This window comes from Condylura cristata, unplaced genomic scaffold (genome assembly GCF_000260355.1).
Source record: "Condylura cristata isolate star-nosed mole 26May11 unplaced genomic scaffold, ConCri1.0 scaffold00008, whole genome shotgun sequence".
Classification (NCBI taxonomy): Eukaryota; Metazoa; Chordata; class Mammalia; order Eulipotyphla; family Talpidae; genus Condylura; species Condylura cristata.
In genome coordinates, this window is record NW_004567109.1 from 9,121,687 (window position 1) to 9,136,155 (window position 14,469).

Here is a 14,469-nt window from a genome sequence, read left to right on the forward strand (position 1 = left end):
CCGCTGCCTTTATAAGCCCGCGGGGGAGGTGGCCCCGGCAGCGTCGCGCTCCCGCCACTTCGCGACCTTGATCCCAGCGCAGAGACCCCCCAGTCACTGTGCCAGGACAGACCCTCGCCCACGAAGTCTGCGCGGGTAAGGACTCGCGCTGCCCCCGGCCCCCCAGATCTCCGAGTGCTGGGTGGACCCCAGGCCTCCCACGTCCTCGGCGCGCCCGGGGCGGCCGTCAGGTTGGATATAAATAGCTGGCAGGAGCTCCGAGCCCGCACACCGCGGGTGGCAGCCTGCGCGCCCTCTCCCCCTGTCCCCAAATCACTTAGCGCGCTTGGGTGCTCGCGCCCATCCGAACTTCTTGGCCTCGGACTGGAGGTGGCACGTCCCGCCTGCGGAACCCGCGGTTACCCAACTGCGCTCCCACCGCTGATGCTTTCCTGGGCCCCCTAGTTCCCGGGTCGCTGTCTGGGACCTTTCCCTGCCCACTAGATTCTTTCTCCCGGTGCGGGACTGAGCAGCCCATATGGTACTCCCTTGGCCGGAGATCAAGAGTCTCAGCCCCCCCCCGAGTCCCCCGTAGTACCCCACTCAGTAGCCTCCTGGGAAAAGGGCTGGCTGGCTGGGTGGGATTCAAGCAGGTGGGGACAGAATTGGGAGCACAGAGGAAGGGAGGTTCTGGGGTCCCAGAGCCATCAGGGAGTGGGGTCCCTCTGCATCACAACCAGCGCGTGTCTGGGAGTAGACGTGCTCACAGCCATGGGGCAAACCTCTGGAACCCCCAAAGCTGAGGGAATCTTGGAGCCAGTGCCTCTGGGCCTGCACAGGTAAGGTGGGTGGCCAGGCTTGGCTGAGCTGCCGGGTCTTGACACGAATGGGTTAAATCCATCACTACCAGGGCAGGGCGGGAAGCTGAGGAAAGCCCCATTCTCCCCACTACATTGTCCCTTTTGACCCTTTTCCAACACATAATGAGGTGGGGGAGGGGCCATCACAAAGGCCTCTGCTGGAGGGGAGAAACCCTGGAGAACTAAAGAGGCAGCATTTCTCAGGCCCTACTGGGCCTTTGGGTCCTGGGAAAAGCTGAGGCTCCCAGGTGGGCCCGCGGCCCCAGGGGGGCAGTTTTAAGCTCCCACTCCAGCAAAGAGGACTGCAGTTGCCGAGTGGGTTTCCCTACTGTGTGCCAGGGCTGCTTCAACACTTCACATGTGTCCCAATGGGGAAACTGAGGCGCAGCAAAGTTAAGGAATGAGATCAGGACTTGAGCCCAGACCTGAACCTTAGACCTAGGCCTTCTTCTACTCTACTGCCCGCAGGAGGAGGGGCCCTGTGGGCAGGGGCCGGCCTTGTTTGCTCCTGTTCTCCCCCCAGGCTCCAGGTAGTGCTGGCTCCTTCCCCCCAAACTCTGCTCTCTTTAGTGCACCTCATTTGTGATATCTGAACCCCACCTATTCCACTCCCTGCCACCTTGACCCTCTGCCACTGTTTTCTTCCTGAACTCAACACCTCTGAATTCTCTCAGGACAAAGAGGTCCCAGACAGGGCCTCCCAGCAGCCCCAGGGGCAGGACAGGTTTGGGCAAGGGCTTTTGGAGCCTGAGCCGTGGTCCCATCTGTAAGAAAGGGAGCATGCCCCTCCCGTGGGAGATAGACAACCAAACACAGGCCAGCAAATAAAATGCTGGCTTCATTCAGTGAACTATTTATTAAACTTTGCACCAAAATCCTCTGCTTGCGGCGGGGAACACAGCATTAAATCAAACAGACAAAAACTCTCCTCGGGAGCAAACATGTGGATAATAAAAATTTCTCAGGCTCTTAAAGTGGCATTTTGGAGTGGAATTATGCAATTTACAAGCAAGGAGATCAAAATGCTGTAACAGGCGTAAGATGGATCAGCCAGCATTTGCTGCTCACCAGTAGAGAAAGCAGCTTAGCTGTGTGACCTTGGGTGAGTTCTGTACCCCACTGTGCCTCAGTCTCCCCTTTAAATACTGGTTCCTACTGGTGGTGAAGTCTCTCTAGGTATGACTGATATGTGTAAAGTGTTTAGCTGGTACCTGTGACTAAGATAATAGTGGGTAGCTCTAATCTCGGTAGAAAATATAATACAAGCTTGTGGGGGGGGGTTGTCACTACCCTGAACCCTAGAGTCCCACCGCCCACTTTGCCTGGGTCCCACCCACCGCCTGATGGGCTGGCATGGTGTCTTCCTTGCCCACACTCAGATGCCACTGCCAACCATCCTAGTCACAGCCTTAGGCTGGACCTCCATGTGGGAAACAGACCTGGCGTTATTCCCACCCTCTGCCTGACCTCGGGTCTCACTGTGTCTCAACCTGGAAGTGGGGCCAGAGCAAGCTCCAGCCCTGCCTGCCCTGCACCGTGTACCCCCAACCTTCCCCACGGGCTAGATGCTGCCCTCACTTCACACATGAAGAAATCAGTTTTGGAGAAGGGGAACGACTTGTCCCAGGACCTGCATGCTACCTGGGGAGCCCAGGCTGAACCTGAATGCCCAGTCTGCATCACACTCATCTTTGGGGAGTGGGCCGCTTCATCCGAGTGTAGGACCTAGCAGCCTCTCCCAGAGTTCTCACCTCGAAATAGGTCCCACGGGCGTTCTTAATGCGAAACTCGAAGAGAACATTGCAGGGAGTGTGAGCAAGCCAGGCTGAAACCCAGCGCTCTGAAATCTGTGTGCGACCACAGGAATGCCGACTCAGCTTCCCAGCGTGATGTCTAGCGCGCTAGAGCGGTTCCTTACCCCTTCTGCATTGTCCTCACTTTCTGAGGGCAGCTGGGTGCAGTAGATTGACTGGAGGAGTATGACCCCTGGACAAGTCACCTTCCTTCTTGAACCTCACATGAGGAGTTGGTCTGTAATGAGAATCAATAATAGGGATATTACAGAGTTGCTCTGCAGGCCCAGTGAGATCATAAATGGTCTTTGGCTGAACCAGTGTCCGTGACTTGTCACTGAGCAGTTAACATTCCCCATGGGACAGTTTCCACAGCATTTTCCTTTGTTACTACCAGGTGATCCCAAGGGGCCAGGGGTCACAAAAGCCTAGACAGCTGGGAAAAGCGTGGCTTTAGGTCAGCGTCTTGGGCTCCAGTTCCCAGTTGTGTGACCTGAGACTAACTTTGCTGGTTTCATGGGGGCCCTCAGCCCTCACCAACTTTTATACGATGTTCAGTGTCCAAAGAACATTCAAGCAAAGTCTTCCACCTCCCCACACTAACCCCCATTTCTTAATTGCTCCCAGGAAGATTTCATGCTTAAAGTTTTCCATGCGGAAATTCTCAGTCTCTCTGTGGCATGAAATCAATTGTTTGCATTTAATTTGACTTCTCAAATTAAGGGGTAAAACTCGAGATGGTAGGGGGTTGGGGGGAGGAGATGAAGAAAACGAAGTTAAACCAGATGTGTTTTCGTTTAAATGTAGGCTGGTGGTTAAGCTGCCCAAGTATTACCATCCTTCTTTCTGAATTCCAGTAACCAGGAGTCAGGTTTCACCAAAAATTGTAGTGTCCTGCCTGCTAGTGTGGACTTGCCCTCCTCATTATTATTACTATTTAGTATTCATCGGAGGCCACAAAGTACTGGCCAGAGCGAGATCTCATAGCCTAGGACTCTGGCTCAGTCAGCCTCTGGCTCTGCTGACTGTCCGCTTTGCAGACCTGGGAGATGAGGCCCAGAGAGGGAAAGGGGCTTGCCCAGGGTCACCCAGCTGCTCAGGGACTGGGAATTGGGTGTTCCAACCTTAAGATTCTGTGGCCTTTCCAAAAGTAATCATAACCTTGACTTGGCATGCATTATTTTCGGAGTAGATCTTTAGTAGTACTTTTCTTTTTTTTTAAGAATGGCTTGAACAAAGGGGATGTCAATGGTGTGGGTTAGTAGAAAAAGATCTCCACTCAGGAGAGCAGAGCTGTAGTCGTTCAGCTGCTGACATACCTCCTCGGGTAAATCAGTTCCCCTCTTGAGCCACAGTTTTCTCATCGGGACACCAAGCTGATGATGGGCCAAGGTGGGGGTGTGGGGGTGTAGATCATCCCCAGACATGACACGAGTCTGATTTCATCAGCTGGTCCTTAGCGGTTTCCTGCCAGGGTATGACAGGTCGGTGTGCACTGCCTGACTGAGGTGGTAGAAGGTGAGTGCGGGCAGCTGTTGACTGCCGAAGTGATTGTAAAACTTTGACTTAGCTGTTGGCATTGTTGAAAGATTCCATTTTCTATAAAAATGGGAGCATCTAGCTTTTCTAGAAGGATCAGAAGATCCCACAGTGGCTGAGTCCCTGCCTAGCCACTGTGGCCGGAGCCAACGAGCAGCCACGCCACCTGCTTTGCCACATCTCGCCACACTCCCCTCCCTCACACCCAGCCCACTTGCCTCATCCTATTGTCTGCCTGCCTTCCACCTTTGCAATACTGGGGCTAGGTGCTGGGAGGCCTGGAATGGGCTCTCCTCGCATCTGAATGGCTGCATGTGGCTTGAGCAAGACTTGGGGCTCAGGGTTGGTATGTGGGACACGTGGACACTCCATTTCCGTGGCCTGGCAGTCTCTCTGAAACATGTTGGCTAGGTAGAGGGGGCTTTCTTCCTGTGTGGATGGTCCCTAGGAAGAGACTAAGGGCCCAAGAGGCTTGGAGGGCTGACAAGGCATCAGTTAGGACTTGGGAAGCTGGGCCTGGGGTTCTCTTTCAGGGAACAGGCGCCTTGAGTGCTGCAGTCTAGAGCTTGAACAGCTCCTCACGGACTCCCTGGATATCTGCCCCTCACCTAAGGCCCCCAGCAGCCCTGCACACTGACAGTCACCCACCTCCCTGGCAGGAGGCAGCATCCTGCACTGTGAATCCTCTTCTCTCTGCTGCCCCCTCTGCTGGGTGCTGAGGCCTGGTCCTGACACACAGGCTTCATAGCAGCCTGAAGGAACTGCAGACTTGTCTGCGCACAAGTGCAGCCTGAGAGGCTGTGTAGCTTGTGGTGGCTTGTGGTGAAATACACAAGCTCTGGAAGCAGCTGCCACGAGGTGAGATTCTAGGTCTTTAGGAACAAGCCGCTCGGGCTGGGTGCGCAAGACAATAAGGGAGCCTGATTCCTGGTAGTGGCCACAGGCTCTTGTGCCCCAGGAAGGAAGTACCGGCTTGGGTGCCAGGCACCTCCACACACCTTTGATCCTTACCTCCATCCACCCCACTCCCTGCCATGTTGCAAATGAAGGGACTGAGGCTCAGAAGGCAGATGCCTTGTGTTCAAATCCCTCCCCAAGGGAAGCTCTGTCCCCCAGTCCTGACCTAGAAAGGACAGGGGTGGAGAAGGGAGCCTGGGGGGGCCATTTCTGGGTATAAGACCAAGGTGAGGGCCTCCCTGGTGGCACAACGGGTTAAGCCGCAACACTGTGAAGCTATCAGCAGTCACTGCAGCATGAGTTCGAGCCCCAAGGAGCTGACCCACAGGGCACAGCAGACCTCTCCTGTCACGCCCGCTGCTCCCCTCAGCAGTAGATTTCACTCGATCCACCTGGTCTGCTCCCCACTCTGGCTCTGGTGAACCCTCCCACCCCCAACTGCGCACCTCTGGCTTGCACCCCTGCTTTTGTACGCATAAATAAACAAATCTTAAAAAAAAAAAATACCAAGGCAATCTTGACCCTGGGAGACCCTGACCCCAGGCTGACTCAGAAAAACTTCATCTTCCCTATCTCAGTTTGTGATGCAGGTGGATGAACTTCACCCAGTCCACTTGCAAACTGTCAGGCCAAGCTCAGCAAAATTTTATGTTCTCTAAAAAACAGACCAGAGCAAGTACAGGCCTTAAAAGGATGTAGCACGTGACTTTTTGTTAAGTGAACCTCTTGCCGTTTCTGATCCACCCTTTACTTTGTAAGACAGCAGGTGAGCGCCTCTCGGATCTGGGGTGAGCTCCCCGGGTCTCTCCTGTCACCCTCTGGGCCTCTTGGCTGTCACCCAACTGTGTCAGGCCTGACCTTTCTGAAAATCATTTGTCTCTTTCTTCCCCTGCCTGTCCCCACTGGGACTTACCATTCTCCTAACGCAGGAGAGTTAATAACTTACTCGTTCTGGGTAGCAGTATCTCCGCTGATTCTGAGTCCTCCCCTCCCTCCCTCCTGCCTAGTTGCTGTTTTTCTGCCTTACTGAGGGGGCAGCCCCTTCTACCCCCGCCACCTACTTGCTGAACAAGTCAATGGCCCAGGCGTTCCATTGCCGTGCCAGGTGGGGCGTTCCACTTTCCACTGTCCCCCTGGAAATGCTCGTGAGTCTCAATAGCAGCTGAGTGGCAAATGCTAGGGATTCCCCTCCCCCCTTCATTATAGATGAGGAAATGGAGGCGCAGAGTCTCATCTAGCTGGGAGTGAGAAATACACTCAAGGCTGCTTCCTTCTCCATGACAAAAATGACACAATCCATTTTCCTAGAAAAATCTGGGTCTTCATGGACTTTGAAATCATCAAAAATAGTAATTCATATTTAGCTTCAGTTGTCTTATCAAGATATCAAGAAGACACAGGGTTCTTCTCGATAACTCATTCAGGCCCTGGCCTGAAGCACTAGCATGTTTTTTTGTGAAAATGCTGTCTTAACTTTTTCCCCTTGACCTAATTCTTATAGTTAACATTTAAGGGTTTACTCTGTCAGGAATTGAGCCAATTACCTGGAATGTAACTTTATTTAGCTTGTTATCTTCTCTATTTTACAGTGTTATCTTCTCCATTTTACAGAGCAGGAAACTGAAACTCAGAGAGGTTGGGTAACTTTCTCAGGGTCACACAGCTACAAAGTGGAATGAGACCCAATTCAGGTCTCATGCCTTCTTGCCCAATCTGATTAGCATCTGGATTCAACTTATTATGTTTGGATAAAAAGTCCTCAGGGGACCTTGCTGTATACATTTGTCTCCAGTGGAAACATCTGTCTCTAGTGTTGCAAGTTGATGTGGGATGGGAGGCTGCCGAGGGGGGAGGGGAGAAAAGGCACTCCTGGTTGGGCTGCAGCGCCTGTTCCTCCAGACAGTGGGTGTTGGCCTGGACACTCTTTCTTCTAATCAAGAAGGAAATGGACAGTCCTCACAGAAAGCATTCAGAAACCAAAGACTTGATCTGAATCTCAGCTCTGTCATTGCAAGCACTGTGACCATGGGCAGTCCCTTCCCCTCTTTGGCCTTCAGTTACCCTGCCTGATGAGCAGGGCCTCCAGTGATCGGAGACAGGCCTTAGGATGTTTCTGGTTCGTGTATGGCAAGGAGCTGGCCTAGCCTTGGCCCTGTCAGACATCACCAATCAACCACCATTCTCTTGCCTTCCAAACCTCAAGTCCTTTTCTACATGCATTCCTGCAGGCAGCCAGTATCACTGATGTAGAGCTGGCATGCAGATTAAAGGATGCTCCAGGACCAGATTAGAGTTAGTCATCATGTGGCCGGGGTAGGGAGGGGCAGGCCCAGTGTGCCCACCATGCTCCTCAGTCTTCCCCGCCTTGTTTGGAAAGCAGGAGCCCTGACTACATTGCCTCAGAGCTCAGTCTGGCATGGGGTGGGGACCTGTCACGGCCTCAGTGTGCCCAAGGTCAGCCCTAAGGCAGGGAGGCGCCCTGCTTTCTGGAGTTGCTCACAGACCAGGCTTAAAGTAAGAGTGAAAAGGACAAGTCTGGCTTGGCCTGGCCCTGCAGGCTAGACCCTCCCCTCCCCTCACAATAGTAAAAATCGTAGTCATGGTGGTGGTAGCGAGTTACTAACATCTACTGAATACATATTCTGCACCAAGCCACTCTGCTAAGTGTTTTACATGAATCTGTTCAGCCACTCAATCCTTACAGCAGTCCACTTTTCAGTGAGGGAAGTAATTCAGGTGGGACAATTTGCCTGAGTTCTCCCAGCTGGAGAACGGTGGAGCCTCTGAGGTTTGAGTTCACATCAGTCCACATGGCAGAGGCCCCCCAAGCCCCAGTGTGGGGTCGGCCTCTCACTTGCTACTTCCTAGCCATGACTCCTCTCTCCTGTGGGAAGTTTTCTTCCTCGAGCAGTGCTTTCCACCCTCAGCATTCAGCCTCGCACCCAGGAACTCAGGACACCCCGTGTCCCGTGGGCCTTGCTGCACAGGTGGCCAAGGTTAGAGCCGGAGTGTGGAGCCTGGCCGCTGAGGCAGGGCTGGCCACTCAGCCGGCGGACCCACCTCAGCTCCTGCTTGGGGACCCTCCCACCCTTGACTCCCCAACCTCAGCTCTAGGCACCTGTCAAACTTTTCAGTGTTGAAAGACTTTCCTTGCTCATGAACTCACTGGGTCCTTAAAAGAACTTCCTGAAGTGTGATCTCCACCTTGCAAAAGGGGAAACTGAGGCTCAGGGAAACTTATTCAAGGTCAAACTGATGGTGCAACCAGCCCCGACACAGGTCAGGCTCCAAGCCAGAGGTCTTTCCCCAAGTATGTCCCCTAGCCTGGCACCTGCTGTCCCCTCTCTGGCTCTGCCCTTCCTGCCTACATTGCCAATTGGCATCACGGCTACTTTTCTAGATCTTGCTCAGAAATCCTAAGTGCTCTGTAATCTGATCAGCCAGCGGTGTCTGGCTTCTGGCTAAGTCTGAGTTCCTGGAGGACGGGAGCCCTGTCGGAAACCCTCATGTTCCTCATGTCCAGCAAGCTGCGTGTATTCAGCAAGTGCTCGGTGGCCTTGAGTTGCTGGAAGCCACCTCCCTGGCAGAGGCGTCCTTAGCTCCGCAGGCGTGGCCACTTTTGGGAAACCTGGGGATGCTGCCCTGCTGGGCCCAAACCTGCCTTCCTGCCCTTCCAGATCCCCATGGGCGTCTTCCTTTCCCACTGCTGACTTGCTGGTGACTAGCAGCCGGACCAGTCCCTGTGACCTTAGTAAGTGTCATATCCACAGTGTCATGTCTGACCCGTCTAGTCTGTTTTTCACAGATGTACCCCTCAGTGCCAGATGCCTTAGTTTCTCTAATAATAATAGCAATGGCTGTTTGAGTCTATAGGTACCAATTCCTGGTGCATGGTACACATTTAATGTATATTTGGTGAGTGAATGAATGGTTGCAGCGAGTAACTTATAGCAACTAAGGGCTGTGTGACCTGTGTGATTTCTTGCCTCAGTTTCCTCATGTGTCAAATGACAAGTCCATGAGAGGGGGACTCAGAGGAGTAATGGATGCATTCATTTTAACAGATGTGTAACTTTTTAAGATGTCACGAGCCAGGCCTTCATCTTACAGCTCCCCTTAGGTTTATTCATTTCTCCTGCAGCTGAGGCCCAGAGAGGCTAAGCAATGTCCCCTAGGTCACACAGCCAGTAAAAACTGCAAATAGTTTCATATTTTCCAGGATACATGGTCCAGGTTACATAATGTGGGAACCAGTCTTCACCCCATCTCCTCTCTTAGAACCCCCTGCCCCAGAGCCAGTGATCATAAGCAGTAGGTGAGTCCAGTGGACATTTTACCCCTGGTTATGAAACCTCTCCATGAATAGAAAATGCCTGACACAGGGCCTCCCTGGTGGCACAACAGGTTAAAGCACAGCACTGTGCAGCTAGCGCAGTCACTGCAGCATGAGTGTGGCCAGGGAGCTGACCCACAGGGCGCGGCAGACCTCTCCTGACTCACCCGCTGCTCCCCTCAGCAGTGTATTTCAATTGATCCACTTATTCTGCTCCCCACTCTGGTGAATCCTCTCACCCGTTCCCCACACCTCTGGCCTGTGCCCCAGCTCTTACATGCATAAATAAATAGACCTTAAAAACAAAGAAAATGCCTGACACCATGTGGAGCACATAGTAGGTCTTGTCATCCTCCTGTGTGGAAGCCTGGAGGGGTCTGTGGAGCAGCCAGCACGGCTTTCACAGCACTCTCACCTGGACTAACAGACCCAGCTCCCAGGACTGGAGCTGTGTTACCTCACCCACTCCCCTTATCAGCCCTGTTATCAATTCCTAATTGTCCCCTCCCCAGGGATGAGGAAATGGGAGAGAAATGAGCTCAATTGCACAGCCAGTGGTCAGTAATTGGTGAAGCCAACATGGAAACCCCAGGATCAGGTTGTAGGGCCTGGCCGACTCCTGCTGGTCAGTTCCCTCATGCCTCTGTGCAGGGCTGGCACTTGGTAGGTAGGCCTGTGCCAGGGTAAATCTGATGTTGTGCAAGCCCTGGGCGGAGGGGTTTCCCCAAATCCCTGAAGGCCTTCCCGTTACACCCTGAGACTGAGTCTGGAAGGAGGTTTCCAGGAAGGGAAACCAGCCTGTCGCCCTGACCCTGCCTGGGGCACCCCAGCCTGCATTAGCACCTTAATTTCCCAATACTGCCTGTCTGACAGCAGCAGTGACCGCCATATGGGGAAGTCTGCAGCAGCTTCGAGGGAAGAACTGCTGTGTCTATGGTACACAGGACGCAAAGGAGGCTCAGAGAGGTTAAGTAACTTGCCCAGGGTCACAGAGCTGCTAGGTGGTGGAGCTGGAGTTTGAATTCAGACCCTGGGGTCTTTCCTTTCTGCCTTCAGTCTGCCGAGTAGACTGGTTTTGGCTCTGGTGAGGCAGGGTGTGTCTGGTCTGGAGAGCTGGGCCTGGTTCCAAATAAGCTTAATTTGCTCACTAGTAACCTTGAGAGCTGCCATTCACTGAATCCCCAAGCATGGTATGGCCCATTCAGTGTTTTATATCCCCTTGGGGCCTTTTAACCTTCCCACAGGGTAGGTGAAACTAATCCTAGTTTTGGTAGGTGAGGAATAGATGCCGAGAGATGGGAAGTGTGTGCAACCCCGGATGATTAAGCCGGCAGTAAACCCCGGCAGCTGGGCTCCCGAGCCTGGGCCCATCATCACTTAAGAAATATGAGATAAATTTCTACAGGCCAGATGTGTAAACTCTTGAACCTGAGGGGGTTCTTCCAGAGCCAAATTCAGGGCATCGGGTCCAGGGCAGGAACTAAGCAAGCGGCAGGGATACCGGGTGAGGACACCATGGGCCCCCTGAGCTGGGCTTGCAGGGTTTTCCCTCAGCAAGATCCCTGGGGGAAGGGAGGGATGGAAATGGCACAGCAGTGCAGTCCTGGTGCCTCCGGAGGGGTGGGGGCAGAGCAGTTATGCTGGCTGAAGCTACCACTAACTCTGAAGCCTCCTGGGGCTGGTCCAGCTGCCCTCCAGGGTTCTGGCTGGGGGCCTGACAAGCCTGGATTTCTATCTCAGGCCCCTGTGAGTCTGCCTGGGGCGGAGCACCTCAGAGCATGGGCTTGTGTGAGAATTTCTCTCTGATGTTTCCTCCTCAACACCCACATGCCTGGGCCGTCCTGCCCCCCTTGCTCCCCCGCTCCATCCACTGGAGGAAGTGAATCCTTTCCTCTTGGGCAGCGACATGATTGGAATAGCCGAGTGCTTTCTGACTGGCCCCGGGCCAGGAGGGCTCAGCTGTGCAAGGCCGCCAGCTGAGCTCCAGGCCACTCTGCCAACCTCCAGGTCCTGCCACATGCTGCAGGCAGCGAGGCCGGAGCCAGGGGACCACAGGTCCCGTGGGCTTCATGGGCCAGGACCAGACAATTACTGTGAAGGAGGCAGCTCTGGCCTTGGACTCTGTCCTCACTGGCTGGAGAGGCGTCGCTGCGGGAGGAAGGGGCTTCACCTGGGCCCTGGCTTCTTGGTGCCTGTCAAGATGGAGAAAGGAAGGGGGAGAGATGGGGGGTGGGGGGTGTCACTTCCTCATTCATTCACTCACTCATTGCCTGCTGGGCCCAGGGCTGGGCACGGGAATTCACAGATGACCTGGGTCTAGTGACGCCTTCAGAGTGTCCAGTGCGTGGGGAGAGGGTTGTGGGAAGAGACCCCACAGACCCTGGCAGTATAGGGTGCAGGAAAGCAAGCGTGCCGAGGGACTGCGAGCCACAAGACCAAGCCTCGGCCCGGAGCCTCCACAGCAGATTTTGGCCATTTTTTCTCTCTGAGACACATTTACAGAGCATCTTCTCTAGGCAGGTGCGGTTCTAGGTCCTGGGGCCTGAAGCATGAACGCCAAGTCCTTCCTAGGATGCCACCATGATGGAAAAGAGACAAGGCAGTAGTTAAGCCAGTTTCAGACAGTGGTGAGGGCTGTGAAGAAAATAAACAGGGCTTTGAAAGAGCAGGTCTAGGGTGGGGTGGGGGCTGCTTCAGCCAGCCTTCCAGGGGAGGATGCAGAGGAGGGGCCTTTGCGTTGAGGAAAAGAGGAAGAGTGAGCCCAGCCAGGATGTAGGGGTGGGTGGGGGGTGTTCCAGGCAGGGAACTTCTGGTGCAGAATCCCTGAGGGAAGAGAGTCAGCGGCACAGCCAGTCCCAGGGTCTGGGCGCTGAGGGGTGAGGATCCAGATGAAGGCACTGCCTGGTGCTGGAAGGATGAGCAGGAGTCTTCTGGGGAAGTGTGGGGCTGGGTGATCTGTTCGTGGAGGTGCCACTTATAGATAGTTTGAGCAGAGTGGCCTTGGGGGTCCTCTCTCCTGCTCTTTGCCACTACAGATGGTCATCTGAGGCCCAGAGAGGGTCATAAAGGGACTTGGTGGGACTGGGTCTAGGTCCCCCTAAGCTACCAACTGGTTTCTCTGCAATCACCCACACAGCCCTGCTGGATTAAAGAGGGCATTTATTAAGCACTTACTGTTTGCCAAGATAGTTACATTCCTTTCCTGACTTGATGGGAGGAAGGTAAAGCTCAGAGAAGTGTAGGGACCTCGCTGAAGGGCATAGGCCCTGGGTTCCATATGGTTGAGTCGGGTCAACCTTGGCATGAACACTACGTCCTGTTCTTTTCTTCTGTCCTGTCTTAATGTTTTGTTATTTTAAAAGTTAACTACAGCTTTGCCTGGCAAGACAAGATTGGCATGTTTCTGATCCCCACTGGCCTCTTCTACTTCAGTCCTCATAACTCTTCCCCAACATGCCCTTCCTCTCCCATGACATCACGTAAAAATCGTCTAGGTATGTTAGTTCAGAGTTATTACAGAATTATGTTCTTCCTGTTCTTTTCTTTGATCTGGGAATAAAAAAAAAAAAACAAACACAAAGCTACTTGCTCAACCGACTCCACTTTTGTATCATCTTGCTGAACGGACTTCTATTATGTAGCTCCTCTAGAACTGTTTTTTTTAAACAGTCTAGCTGGACAGAGAGTTCTTAGTCCAGCTTCTTCTACATTGGTACTTTGGTCAATTCAATTAGATACTTACTCTTGTAAGCAATCTGTTTTTATCTAGACTTCTTAAATGTTTTTGTTTTTTTTTTGATATTCACTAATGTTGCTAAATGTGCATTTTTCCTCATCTGACCTCTTTGGTATATTTGCCCCCTTTCAAGCAGAGATCTTTAGTTTTTCTTTAGCTCCGAGGTTATCTTCGTTATTTCTTCAAATAAATGCTCCCTTGATTAATTTTGCTCTCCTGGTAATCCTAATACGTATACGCTGGGACCGATACTTCCACATCTCCCTTTTCTGTTTTTGATTAATGTATAATTTCATAAAATAAAACTTTAATCTTAAGGTCTTAACTATACAATTTGATGCGTTTTAAACACTGCATAACTTTATAACCATGGGCCCAAACCAAGATTAAAAAAGATTGAATTTCTCAAGCAAGTGCCCTTAACTCTTTTATTTACCTTCCCAAAGCAAATAATTGGTCTGATTTCTTTTCACAGATTAGATTGGTCTTTTGTAGAGTTTCCTTTATGTCTGACTGCTTTCACTTAGCGTTATGCTTTTGAAATTCTTCTGTGTTTATTGTGTTTGTAGTTCATCGTCTTGTTGGAAAGTTTTCCATTGTCTAGTCTGTTCGCTCATTGTCTAATGAACATTTAAGATGTTCCAATTTGCAGGTATTATAAGTAATGCTCCATGAACACTTAGTAGGTATACTTCATGTAGGTCTATTTTCCTTTCTTTTGAGTAACTACTTAGGAGCTGACCCTTGGATCACGTGGGAGTCGTGTGTTTAAAAACTGCCAAACTCTTTCCCAAAGTCACTGTACTGTAATATTTTACACTCTCATAAGCAATAGATATGAGGCTTCTGGGCTTTTCTGCATTCCTGCCAGTAGTTAGTCTTTCGAGTTGCTTTGATTTGGTTGTGGTCAATCTAGTAGTGTGACATGGCTTAACGTACACTAACCTGGTAGATGACCTGGGAGCACCTTTCATAACCTATTAGTTATTTGTCTATTTTCTTTTTTAAGCGACGAAATCATTTGCCCATTGTATATGTGTGGGGGAGGGTTGTTATCACTTCATTGCCAACTAATAATTTTCTATTTACCAGATACAAATCCTTTGTCAGCTGTTTGTACTATGAATACTTTCGCCACATTATCTGTCTTCTATTCGTTTCCTTAATGACATCTTTAGATGAATAGAAATTTTCAGTTTTAATGAAGGCCACAATTTATCAGGCTTTTTCTTTTATGGAATTAGAATTCTTGCCTGCTCCAAAGTCACAAAG

General features: G+C 51.8%; 1 protein-coding gene across 1 annotated transcript in view; it reads left to right on the plus strand.

Moving 5' to 3' along the window:
* Positions 1 to 39: 39 nt before the first annotated feature.
* ALPL (alkaline phosphatase, liver/bone/kidney) overlaps positions 40 to 14,469 on the plus strand; it is a 49,430-nt gene continuing 35,000 nt past the window's right edge. Inside the window, exon 1 of the mRNA XM_004678575.2 lies at positions 40 to 135. The gene's annotated coding sequence lies outside the window, so the exon portion shown is untranslated. The remainder of the gene's footprint in view (positions 136 to 14,469) is intronic.